At 61.0% G+C, this 12,376-nt stretch overlaps 1 protein-coding gene across 4 annotated transcripts in view; it reads right to left on the bottom strand.

Moving 5' to 3' along the window:
* pear1 (platelet endothelial aggregation receptor 1) overlaps window positions 1–11,457 on the bottom strand; it is a 190,533-nt gene extending 179,076 nt beyond the window's left edge. For 3 of the 4 annotated variants that reach the window (XM_041181752.1, XM_041181756.1, XM_041181757.1), the window contains exon 1: window positions 11,312–11,457. The gene's annotated coding sequence lies outside the window, so the exon portion shown is untranslated. The remainder of the gene's footprint in view (window positions 1–11,311) is intronic. The other variant, XM_041181755.1, reaches the window with a different exon arrangement.
* Window positions 11,458–12,376: the final 919 nt, after the last annotated feature.

Genomic DNA, 12,376 nt, shown 5'->3' with positions numbered 1-12,376 from the left:
CAGTACTGAGGGAGCGCTGCACTGTCAGTGGGTCAGTACTGAGGGAGGGCCGCACTGTCGGAGGGTCAGTACTGAGGGAGCGCCGCACTGTCACAGGGTCAGTACTGAGGGAGCGCCGCACTGTCAGAGGGTCAGTACTGAGGGAGTGCCGCACTGTCGGAGGGCCAGTACTGAGGGAGCGCCGCACTGTCAGAGGGTCAGTACTGAGGGAGCGCCGCACTGTCACAGGGTCAGTACTGAGGGAGCGCCGCACTGTCAGAGGGTCAGTACTGAGGGAGCGCCACACTGTCACAGGGTCAGTACTGAGGGAGCGCCGCACTGTCGGAGGGTCAGTACTGAGGGAGCGCCGCACTGTCGGAGGGTCAGTACTGAGGGAGCGCCGCACTGTCAGAGGGTCAGTACTGAGGGAGCGCCGCACTGTCACAGGGTCAGTACTGAGGGAGCGCCGCACTGTCAGAGGGTCAGTACTGAGGGAGCGCCGCACTGTCACAGGGTCAGTACTGAGGGAGCGCCGCACTGTCACAGGGTCAGTACTGAGGGAGCGCCGCACTGTCACAGGGTCAGTACTGAGGGAGCGCCGCACTGTCGGAGGGTCAGTACTGAGGGAGCGCCGCACTGTCGGAGGGTCAGTACTGAGGGAGTGCCGCACTGTCGGAGGGTCAGTACTGAGGGAGCGCCGCACTGTCGGAGGGTCAGTACTGAGGGAGTGCCGCACTGTCGGAGGGTCAGTACTGAGGGAGTGCCGCACTGTCGGAGGGTCAGTACTGAGGGAGTGCTGCACTTTCGGAGGGTCAGTACTGAGGGAGTGCTGCACTGTCGGAGGGTCAGTACTGAGGGAGCGCCGCACTGTCGGAGGGTCAGTACTGAGGGAGTGCTGCACTGTCGGAGGGTCAGTACTGAGGGAGCGCCGCACTGTCAGAGGGTCAGTACTGAGGGAGTGCCGCACTGTCGGAGGGTCAGTACTGAGGGAGCGCCGCACTGTCAGAGGGTCAGTACTGAGGGAGTGCTGCACTGTCGGAGGGTCAGTACTGAGGGAGCGCCGCACTGTCAGAGGGTCAGTACTGAGGGAGTGCCGCACTGTCGGAGGGTCAGTACTGAGGGAGTGCCGCACTGTCGGAGGGTCAGTACTGAGGGAGTGCCGCACTGTCGGAGGGTCAGTACTGAGGGAGTGCTGCACTGTCGGAGGGTCAGTACTGAGGGAGCGCCGCACTGTCAGAGGGTCAGTACTGAGGGAGTGCCGCACTGTCGGAGGGTCAGTACTGAGGGAGCGCCGCACTGTCGGAGGGTCAGTACTGAGGGAGTGCCGCACTGTCGGAGGGTCAGTACTGAGGGAGCGCCGCACTGTCGGAGGGTCAGTACTGAGGGAGGGCCGCACTGTCGGAGGGCCAGTACTGAGGGAGTGCCACACTGTCGGAGGGTCAGTACTGAGGGAGTGCCGCACTGTCGGAGGGTCAGTACTGAGGGAGTGCCGCACTGTCGGAGGGTCAGTACTGAGGGAGTGCTGCACTGTCGGAGGGTCAGTACTGAGGGAGTGCTGCACTGTCGGAGGGTCAGTACTGAGGGAGCGCCGCACTGTCGGAGGGTCAGTACTGAGGGAGTGCTGCACTGTCGGAGGGTCAGTACTGAGGGAGTGCTGCACTGTCGGAGGGTCAGTACTGAGGGAGTGCTGCACTGTCGGAGGGTCAGTACTGAGGGAGCGCCGCACTGTCAGAGGGTCAGTACTGAGGGAGTGCCGCACTGTCGGAGGGTCAGTACTGAGGGAGTGCCGCACTGTCGGAGGGTCAGTACTGAGGGAGTGCCGCACTGTCGGAGGGTCAGTACTGAGGGAGTGCTGCACTGTCGGAGGGTCAGTACTGAGGGAGCGCCGCACTGTCGGAGGGTCAGTACTGAGGGAGTGCCGCACTGTCGGAGGGTCAGTACTGAGGGAGCGCCGCACTGTCGGAGGGTCAGTACTGAGGGAGGGCCGCACTGTCGGAGGGCCAGTACTGAGGGAGTGCCACACTGTCGGAGAGTCAGTACTGAGGGAGTGCCGCACTGTCGGAGGGTCAGTACTGAGGGAGAGCCGCACTGTCACAGGGTCAGTACTGAGGGAGCGCCCCACTGTCACAGGGTCAGTACTGAGGGAGTGCCGCACTGTCACAGGGTCAGTACTGAGGGAGTGCCGCACTGTCAGAGGGTCAGTACTGAGGGAGAGCCGCACTGTCGGAGGGTCAGTACTGAGGGAGAGCCACACTGTCGGAGGGTCAGTACTGAGGTAGGGCCGCACTGTCGGAGGGTCAGTTCTGAGGGAGCGCCGCACTGTCGGAGGGTCAGTACTGAGGGAGTGCCACACTGTCGGAGGGTCAGTACTGAGGGAGCGCCGCACTGTCGGAGGGTCAGTACTGAGGGAGCGCCACACTGTCGGAGGGTCAGTACTGAGGGAGCGCCACACTGTCGGAGGGCCAGTACTGAAGGAGTGCCGCACTGTCAGAGGGTCAATACTGAGGGAGTGCTGCACTGTCGGAGGGTCAGTACTGAGGGAGTGCTGCACTGTCGGAGGGCCAGTACTGAGGGAGTGCCGCACTGTCGGAGGGTCAGTACTGAGGGAGTGCAGCACTGTCGGAGGGTCAGTACTGAGGGAGTGCCGCACTGTCGGAGGGTCAGTACTGAGGGAGTGCCGCACTGTCAGAGGGTCAGTACTGAGGGAGTGCTGCACTGTCGGAGGGCCAGTACTGAGGGAGTGCCGCACTGTCGGAGGGTCAGTACTGAGGGAGTGCCGCACTGTCGGAGGGTCAGTACTGAGGGAGTGCCGCACTGTCGGAGGGTCAGTACTGAGGGAGTGCCGCACTGTCAGAGGGTCAGTACTGAGGGAGTGCCGCACTGTCGGAGGGTCAGTACTGAGGGAGCGCCGCACTGTCGGAGGGTCAGTGCTGAGGGAGCGCCGCACTGTCGGAGGGTCAGTACTGAGGGAGTGCCGCACTGTCGGAGGGTCAGTACTGAGGGAGCGCCGCACTGTCGGAGTGTCAGTACTGAGGGAGTGCCGCACTGTCGGAGGGTCAGTACTGAGGGAGCGCCGCACTGTCGGAGGGTCAGTACTGAGGGATTGCCGCACTGTCGGAGGGTCAGTACTGAGGGAGTGCCGCACTGTCAGAGGGTCAGTACTGAGGGAGTGCCGCACTGTCGGAGGGTCAGTACTGAGGGAGCGCCGCACTGTCGGAGGGTCAGTGCTGAGGGAGTGCCGCACTGTCGGAGGGTCAGTACTGAGGGAGTGCCGCACTGTCGGAGGGTCAGTACTGAGGGAGGGCCGCACTGTCGGAGTGTCAGTACTGAGGGAGTGCCGCACTGTCGGAGGGTCAGTACTGAGGGAGCGCCGCACTGTCGGAGGGTCAGTACTGAGGGAGCGCCGCACTGTCGGAGTGTCAGTACTGAGGGAGTGCCGCACTGTCAGAGGGTCAGTACTGAGGGAGTGCCGCACTGTCGGAGGGTCAGTACTGAGGGAGCGCTGCACTGTCGGAGGGTCAGTACTGAGGGAGTGCCGCACTGTCGGAGGGTCAGTACAGAGGCAGCGCCGCACTGTCAGAGGGTCAGTACTGAGGGAGTGCCGCACTGTCGGAGGGTCAGTACTGAGGGAGCGCCGCACTGTCGGAGGGTCAATACTGAGGGAGCGCTGCACTGTCGGAGGGTCAGTACAGAGGCAGCGCCGCACTGTCGGAGGGTCAGTACTGAGGGAGCGCCGCACTGTCAGAGGGTCAGTACTGAGGGAGTGCTGCACTGTCGGAGGGTCAGTACTGAGTGAGCGCCGCACTGTCGGAGGGTCAGTACTGAGGGAGTGCCGCACTGTCGGAGGGTCAGTACTGAGGGAGTGCCGCACTGTCGGAGGGTCAGTACTGAGGGAGTGCCGCACTGTCGGAGGGTCAGTACTGAGGGAGTGCCGCACTGTCGGAGGGACAGTACTGAGGGAGTGCCGCACTGTCGGAGGGTCAGTACTGAGGGAGTGCCACACGGTCGGAGGGTCAGTACTGAGGGAGTGCCGCACTGTCGGAGGGCCAGTACTGAGGGAGTGCCGCACAGTCAGAGGGTCAGTACTGATGGAGTGCCGCACTGTCGGAGGGTCAGTACTGAGGGAGGGCCACACTGGCGGAGGGTCAGTACTGAGGGAGTGCCGCACTGTGGGAGGGTCAGTACTGAGGGAGTGCCGCACTGTCGGAGGGTCAGTACTGAGGGAGTGCCGCACTGTCGGAGGGTCAGTACTGAGGGAGTGCCGCACTGTCGGAGGGTCAGTACTGAGGGAATGCCGCACTGTCGGAGGGCCAGTACTGAGGGAGTGCCGCACTGTCGGAGGGTCAGTACTGAGGGAGTGCCGCACTGTCGGAGGGTCAGTACTGAGGGAGCGCCGCACTGTCGGAGTGTCAGTACTGAGGGAGTGCCGCACTGTCGGAGGGTCAGTACTGAGGGAGCGCCGCACTGTCGGAGGGTCAGTACTGAGGGAGTGCCGCACTGTCGGAGGGTCAGTACTGAGGGAGTGCCGCACTGTCAGAGGGTCAGTACTGAGGGAGTGCCGCACTGTCGGAGGGTCAGTACTGAGGGAGCGCCGCACTGTCGGAGGGTCAGTACTGAGGGAGTGCCGCACTGTCGGAGGGTCAGTACTGAGGGCACCCCGCACTGTCGGAGGGTCAGTACTGAGGGAGCGCCGCACTGTCGGAGTGTCAGTACTGAGGGAGTGCCGCACTGTCAGAGGGTCAGTACTGAGGGAGTGCCGCACTGTCGGAGGGTCAGTACTGAGGGAGCGCCGCACTGTCGGAGGGTCAATACTGAGGGAGCGCTGCACTGTCGGAGGGTCAGTACAGAGGCAGCGCCGCACTGTCGGAGGGTCAGTACTGAGGGAGCGCCGCACTGTCAGAGGGTCAGTACTGAGGGAGTGCTGCACTGTCGGAGGGTCAGTACTGAGTGAGCGCCGCACTGTCGGAGGGTCAGTACTGAGGGAGTGCCGCACTGTCGGAGGGTCAGTACTGAGGGAGTGCCGCACTGTCGGAGGGTCAGTACTGAGGGAGTGCCGCACTGTCGGAGGGTCAGTACTGAGGGAGTGCCGCACTGTCGGAGGGACAGTACTGAGGGAGTGCCGCACTGTCGGAGGGTCAGTACTGAGGGAGTGCCGCACTGTCGGAGGGTCAGTACTGAGGGAGTGCCGCACTGTCGGAGGGCCAGTACTGAGGGAGTGCCGCACTGTCGGAGGGTCAGTACTGAGGGAGTGCCGCACTGTCGGAGGGTCAGTACTGAGGGAGGGCCACACTGGCGGAGGGTCAGTACTGAGGGAGTGCCGCACTGTGGGAGGGTCAGTACTGAGGGAGTGCCGCACTGTCGGAGGGTCAGTACTGAGGGAGTGCCGCACTGTCGGAGGGTCAGTACTGAGGGAGTGCCGCACTGTCGGAGGGTCAGTACTGAGGGAATGCCGCACTGTCGGAGGGTCAGTACTGAGGGAGTTCTACACTGTCAGAGGGCCAGTACTGAGGGAGTGCCGCACTGTCGGAGGGTCAGTACTGAGGGAGTGCTGCACTGTCGGAGGGTCAGTACTGAGGGAGTGCCGCACTGTCGGAGGGTCAGTACTGAGGGAGTGCTGCACTGTCGGAGGGTCAGTACTGAGGGAGCGCCGCAATGTCGGAGGGTCAGTACTGAGGGAGTGCTGCACTGTCGGAGGGCCAGTACTGAGGGAGTGCCGCACTGTCGGAGGGTCAGTACTGAGGGAGTGCCGCACTGTCGGAGGGTCAGTACTGAGGGAGTGCCGCACTGTCGGAGGGTCAGTACTGAGGGAGTGCCGCACTGTCGGAGGGTCAGTACTGAGGGAGTGCCGCACTGTCGGAGGGTCAGTACTGAGGGAGCGCCGCACTGTCGGAGGGTCAGTGCTGAGGGAGTGCCGCACTGTCGGAGGGTCAGTACTGAGGGAGTGCCGCACTGTCGGAGGGTCAGTACTGAGGGAGCGCCGCACTGTCGGAGTGTCAGTACTGAGGGAGTGCCGCACTGTCGGAGGGTCAGTACTGAGGGAGCGCCGCACTGTCGGAGGGTCAGTACTGAGGGAGTGCCGCACTGTCGGAGGGTCAGTACTGAGGGAGTGCCGCACTGTCAGAGGGTCAGTACTGAGGGAGTGCCGCACTGTCGGAGGGTCAGTACTGAGGGAGCGCCGCACTGTCGGAGGGTCAGTGCTGAGGGAGTGCCGCACTGTCGGAGGGTCAGTACTGAGGGCACGCCGCACTGTCGGAGGGTCAGTACTGAGGGAGCGCCGCACTGTCGGAGTGTCAGTACTGAGGGAGTGCCGCACTGTCGGAGGGTCAGTACTGAGGGAGCGCCGCACTGTCGGAGGGTCAGTACTGAGGGAGCGCCGCACTGTCGGAGTGTCAGTACTGAGGGAGTGCCGCACTGTCAGAGGGTCAGTACTGAGGGAGTGCCGCACTGTCGGAGGGTCAGTACTGAGGGAGCGCCGCACTGTCGGAGGGTCAGTACTGAGGGAGTGCCGCACTGTCGGAGGGTCAGTACAGAGGCAGCGCCGCACTGTCAGAGGGTCAGTACTGAGGGAGTGCCGCACTGTCGGAGGGTCAGTACTGAGGGAGCGCCGCACTGTCGGAGGGTCAATACTGAGGGAGCGCTGCACTGTCGGAGGGTCAGTACAGAGGCAGCGCCGCACTGTCGGAGGGTCAGTACTGAGGGAGCGCCGCACTGTCAGAGGGTCAGTACTGAGGGAGTGCTGCACTGTCGGAGGGTCAGTACTGAGTGAGCGCCGCACTGTCGGAGGGTCAGTACTGAGGGAGTGCCGCACTGTCGGATGGTCAGTACTGAGGGAGTGCCGCACTGTCGGAGGGTCAGTACTGAGGGAGTGCCGCACTGTCGGAGGGTCAGTACTGAGGGAGTGCCGCACTGTCGGAGGGCCAGTACTGAGGGAGTGCCGCACTGTCGGAGGGTCAGTACTGAGGGAGTGCCGCACTGTCGGAGGGTCAGTACTGAGGGAGTGCCGCACTGTCGGAGTGTCAGTACTGAGGGAGTGCCGCACTGTCGGAGGGTCAGTACTGAGGGAGTGCCGCACTGTCGGAGGGTCAGTACTGAGGGAGGGCCTCACTGGCGGAGGGTCAGTACTGAGGGAGTGCCGCACTGTGGGAGGGTCAGTACTGAGGGAGTGCCGCACTGTCGGAGGGTCAGTACTGAGGGAGTGCCGCACTGTCGGATGGTCAGTACTGAGGGAGTGCCGCACTGTCGGAGGGTCAGTACTGAGGGTGTGCCGCACTGTCGGAGGGTCAGTACTGAGGGAGTGCTACACTGTCAGAGGGCCAGTACTGAGGGAGTGCCGCACTGTCGGAGGGTCAGTACTGAGGGAGTGCTGCACTGTCGGAGGGTCAGTACTGAGGGAGTGCCGCACTGTCGGAGGGTCAGTACTGAGGGAGTGCTGCACTGTCGGAGGGTCAGTACTGAGGGAGCGCCGCAATGTCGGAGGGTCAGTACTGAGGGAGTGCTGCACTGTCGGAGGGCCAGTACTGAGGGAGTGCCGCACTGTCGGAGGGCCAGTACTGAGGGAGAGCCGCACTGTCGGAGGGCCAGTACTGAGGGAGAGCCGCACTGTCGTAGGGCCAGTACTGAGGGAGCGCCACACTGTCGGAGGGCCAGTACTGAGGGAGTGCCACACTGTCGGAGGGTCAGTACTGAGGGAGTGCCGCACTGTCGGAGGGTCAGTACTGAGGGAGTGCCGCACTGTCGGTGGGTCAGTACTGAGGGAGTGCCGCACTGTCGGAGGGTCAGTACTGAGGGAGTACCGCACTGTCGGAGGGTCAGTACTGAGGGAGTGCCACACTGTCGGAGGGTCAGTACTGAGGGAGCGCCGCACTGTCGGAAGGTCAGTACTGAGGGAGCGCCGCACTGTCGGAGGGCCAGTACTGAGGGAGTGCTACACTGTCGGAGGGTCAGTACTGAGGGAGTGCCGCACTGTCGGAGGGTCAGTACTGAGGGAGTACCGCACTGTCGGAGGGTCAGTACTGAGGGAGTGCCACACTGTCGGAGGGTCAGTACTGAGGGAGCGCCGCACTGTCGGAGGGCCAGTACTGAGGGAGTGCTACACTGTCGGAGGGTCAGTACTGAGGGAGTGCCGCACTGTCGGAGGGCCAGTACTGAGGGAGTGCTACACTGTCGGAGGGTCAGTACTGAGGGAGTGCCGCACTGTCGGTGGGCCAGTACTGAGGGAGAGCCGCACTGTCAGAGGATCAGTACTGAGGGAGAGCCGTACTGTCGGAGGGCCAGTACTGAGGGAGTGCCGCACTGTCGGAGGGCCAGTACTGAGGGAGTGCCGCACTGTCGGAGGGTCAGTACTGAGGGAGTGCCGCACTGTCGGAGGGCCAGTACTGAGGGAGTGCCGCACTGTCTGAGGGTCAGTACTGAGTGAGTGCCGCACTGTCAGAGGATCAGTACTGAGGGAGCGCTGCACTGTCAGAGGGTCAGTACTGATGGAGTGCCGCACTGTCGGAGGGTCAGTACTGATGGAGTGCCGCACTGTCGGAGGGTCAGTACTGAGGGAGCGCCGCACTGTCGGAGGGTCAGTACTGAGGGAGTGCCGCACTGTTGGAGGGTCAGTACTGATGGAGTGCCGCACTGTCGGAGGGTCAGTACTGAGGGAGTGCAGCACTGTTGGAGGGTCAGTACTGAGGGAGCGCCGCACTGTCGGAGGGTCAGTACTGAGGGAGTGCCGCACTGTTGGAGGGTCAGTACTGAGGGAGCGCCGCACTGTCGGAGGGTCAGTACTGAGGGAGTGCCGCACTGTCGGAGGGTCAGTACTGAGGGAGTGCCGCACTGTCAGAGGATCAGTACTGAGGGAGCGCTGCACTGTCAGAGGGTCAGTACTGATGGAGTGCCGCACTGTCGGAGGGTCAGTACTGAGGGAGTGCCACACTGTCGGAGGGTCAGTACTGAGAGAGTGCCGCACTGTCGGAGGGTCAGTACTGAGGGAGTGCCGCACTGTCGGAGGGTCAGTACTGAGGGAGTGCCGCACTGTCGGAGAGTCAGTACTGAGGGAGTGCCGCACTGTCGGAGGGTCAGTACTGAGGGAGTGCTGCACTGTCGGAGGGTCAGTACTGAGGGAGAGCCGCACTGTCGGAGGGCCAGTACTGAGGGAGCGCCGCACTGTCGGAGGGTCAGTACTGAGGGAGTGCCGCACTGTCGGAGGGTCAGTGCTGAGGGAGAGCCGCACTGTCGGAGGGTCAGTACTGAGGGAGCGCCGCACTGTCGGAGGTGCTGCCTTTTGGATGTGATATTAAACAGAGGCCCCCGTCTGCCCTGTTGGGTGGGTGTCAAAGCTCCCACAGCCCCTGTTGAAGAAGAGCAGGGGTCGGGGATGCTGGGTGAGTCCTCCCCGGTGTCCTGGGGCCCAATATTCATCCCTCAACCAACATCACCGACAAACACTGATGACCAGGGCCATTATCAAGTTGCTGTTTGTGGGAGCTTGCTGTGCGCGGATTGGCTGCTGCGCTACTGACATGGCAACAGAGACCGCATGCCAAAAGAAATGCTCTTCGTTGGCCGGCAAGTGCTTTGGGACATCCCGAGGTGGGGAAAGGCGCTAGAGAAATGCAGCCGTTCACCCACTCCGGGCCTCCCTGCTTTGCGTGAACTGTTCAGTCAGTTCGACAATGCACCACAACACCCAGTCACAGTCTTAGTCCCTCCGCCACAAATCCTAGCCAAGTGTCCCTCGCTGCCTCATGCACACGGCCTCCTCTCCAGACCACCATTACCCACCCAGCCTCCTGAGGCTGCTCTCCTGTGGGTACCCTCACTGACACGCTCGACTGTAACGCTTCTTCCCTCTCTCTCCATCTCTCTCTCTCACCCTCTCTCTCTCTGTCAATCCTCCTCACCTCTCTCTCTCTGTCAATCCTCCTCACCTCTCTCTCTCTCTGTCAATCCTCCTCACCTCTCTCTCTCTCTGTCAATCCTCCTCACCTCTCTCTCTCTCTGTCTCTCTGTCAATCTTCCTCACCTCTCTCTCTCTCTCTGTCAATCTTCCTCACCTCTCTCTCTCTCTCTGTCAATCCTCCTCACCTCTCTCTCTCTGTCAATCCTCCTCACCTCTCTCTCTCTCTGTCAATCCTCCTCACCTCTCTCTCTCTCTGTCAATCCTCCTCACCTCTCTCTCTCTCTGTCTCTCTGTCAATCTTCCTCACCTCTCTCTCTCTCTCTGTCAATCTTCCTCACCTCTCTCTCTCTCTCTGTCAATCCTCCTCACCTCTCTCTCTCTCACTCTCTCTGTCAATCCTCCTCACCTCTCTCTCTCTCTCTGTCAATCCTCCTCACCTCTCTCTCTCTCTCTCTGTCAATCCTCCTCACCTCTCTCTCTCTCTCTCTCTCTGTCAATCTTCCTCACCTCTCTCTCTCTCTCTGTCAATCTTCCTCACCTCTCTCTCTCTCTCTCTCTGTCAATCCTCCTCACCTCTCTCTCTCTCTCTCTCTCTGTCAATCCTCCTCACCTCTCTCTCTCTCTCTCTCTCTCTGTCAATCCTCCTCACCTCTCTCTCTCTCTCTCAATCCTCCTCACCTCTCTCTCTCTCTCTCTGTCAATCCTCCTCACCTCTCTCTCTCTCTCTCTGTCAATCCTCCTCACCTCTCTCTCTCTCTCTCTCTGTCAATCCTCCTCACCTCTCTCTCTCTCTCTTTCAATCTTCGTCACCTCTCTCTCTCTCTCTCTCTCTCTTTCAATCTTCGTCACCTCTCTCTCTCTCTCTTTCTCTCTCTCTGTCAATCTTCCTCACCTCTCTCTCTCTCTCTCTCTCTGTCAATCTTCCTCACCTCTCTCTGTCTCTGTCAATCTTCGTCACCTCTGTCTCTCTCTGTCAATCTTCCTCACCTCTCTCTGTCTCTCTCTGTCAATCTTCCTCACCTCTCTCTGTCTCTCTCTGTCAATCTTCCTCACCTCTCTCTGTCTCTCTCTGTCAATCTTCCTCACCTCTCTCTCTCTCTCTCTGCGTCTTCCAATAAACTGCCTTAACAACCTTGCTTATTTTCCGGGGCTTTCTGTCACCTTTTCCCGTTTCTGTTCAGCCCCTGTATCTGAGACCTGCCCAAACTCCTGCACCCCACCGACAAGGAGTTACTTCCACAGAGGGGAAATTCTACTGCCCAACGAGTTGCACAACTCTCCCCGTCTCTATCTCTCCCTCTCTACCTGCCTCAATCTTGTCCAGTCCCACCGCGGTATCGGAAAAGGCACAAGTCACGTTGGCGCAACCAAACAACGAGCAGGCGCTCGGACAAACCTCCCCGAGTGAGGCGAGTGTCCGAGGCTCCCACGCGTGCTGTCACTGACCTGCTCTCTCCACCAGTCCCCCCTCCTTACCGATCCGGGCGGTGCGGCCGTCCGAGGGGTGTCCGGGAGGCGATAGCCCCGCGGGGTCTCCGAGCCGAGGGGAGATGAGTTGGTGCCGAGCCTCTGCTCCTCTCCTGCCTGGCAATCCTGGGATAAACTTCCGACTCAGCCACTCTTCCTCCACACCCCTCACGTCATCGCCGAGGTTTTTTTTTTATCCAAACAGCATTTCTGCAGAGGGAGCTTTTGCTTTGTGCCTTGCCCAGGTCCCTGGAGATATAACGCTTCCCCTCAGCAGCAGCAGACCCCCAGCTGCAGAGAGCCGACTCACACCAGCTGAGGGATCCGAGTCCCAGCCTGGGTTCCACAGCTCGGCCCTCACTTCAGACTAAATACCAGGGGCTTGGGAAAGAATTTCACAAATTTAACATCGCTCGAAGGGGGCCGTTGATTGCTTCCTTTTCAGCAATTTTTTTCAGCCGCTGGCTATGCGTCTGTTCAGGAGAGCCTGGGAACCGGAGCAGGCCGTTCAGCCCCTCTACGGCCTGTTACGCAGGAACAGGGGCAGGCTATTTAGCCCCTCTTGCTCCTGTCACACAGAAACAGGAGGAGGCCATTCAGCCCCATCTCGAGATTGTTACACAGGAACAGGAGGAGGCCATTCAGCCCCATCTCGAGATTGTTACACAGGAACAGGAGGAGGCCATTCAGCCCCATCTCGAGCCTGTTACACTGGAACAAGAGGAGGCTATTCAGCCCCTTTTGATCCTGTTAAACAGGAACAGGAGAAGGCCATTCATCCCCATCTTGAGTCTGTTACACACGAACTGGAGGAGGTTATTCAGCCCGTCTTGACCCTGTCACACAGGAACATGAGGAGGCCAATCAGCCCCATCTCGAGCCTGTTACACAGAAACAGGAGGAGGCCATTCAGCCCCTCTTGAACCTGTCACACAGGAACAGAAGGAGGCCATTCAGCCCCTCTTGCGCCTGTTTCAATGGGACAGGAGGAGGCCATTCAGCCCCTCCATGAGCCTGTTACACAGGAAATGAGGAGGCCATTCA

This window comes from Carcharodon carcharias, assembly GCF_017639515.1.
Source record: "Carcharodon carcharias isolate sCarCar2 chromosome 36 unlocalized genomic scaffold, sCarCar2.pri SUPER_36_unloc_2, whole genome shotgun sequence".
NCBI classification, from domain to species: domain Eukaryota; kingdom Metazoa; phylum Chordata; class Chondrichthyes; order Lamniformes; family Lamnidae; genus Carcharodon; species Carcharodon carcharias.
Note: the sequence above shows the minus strand (reverse complement) of the source record. Positions and strands in the feature narration are given on the sequence as shown.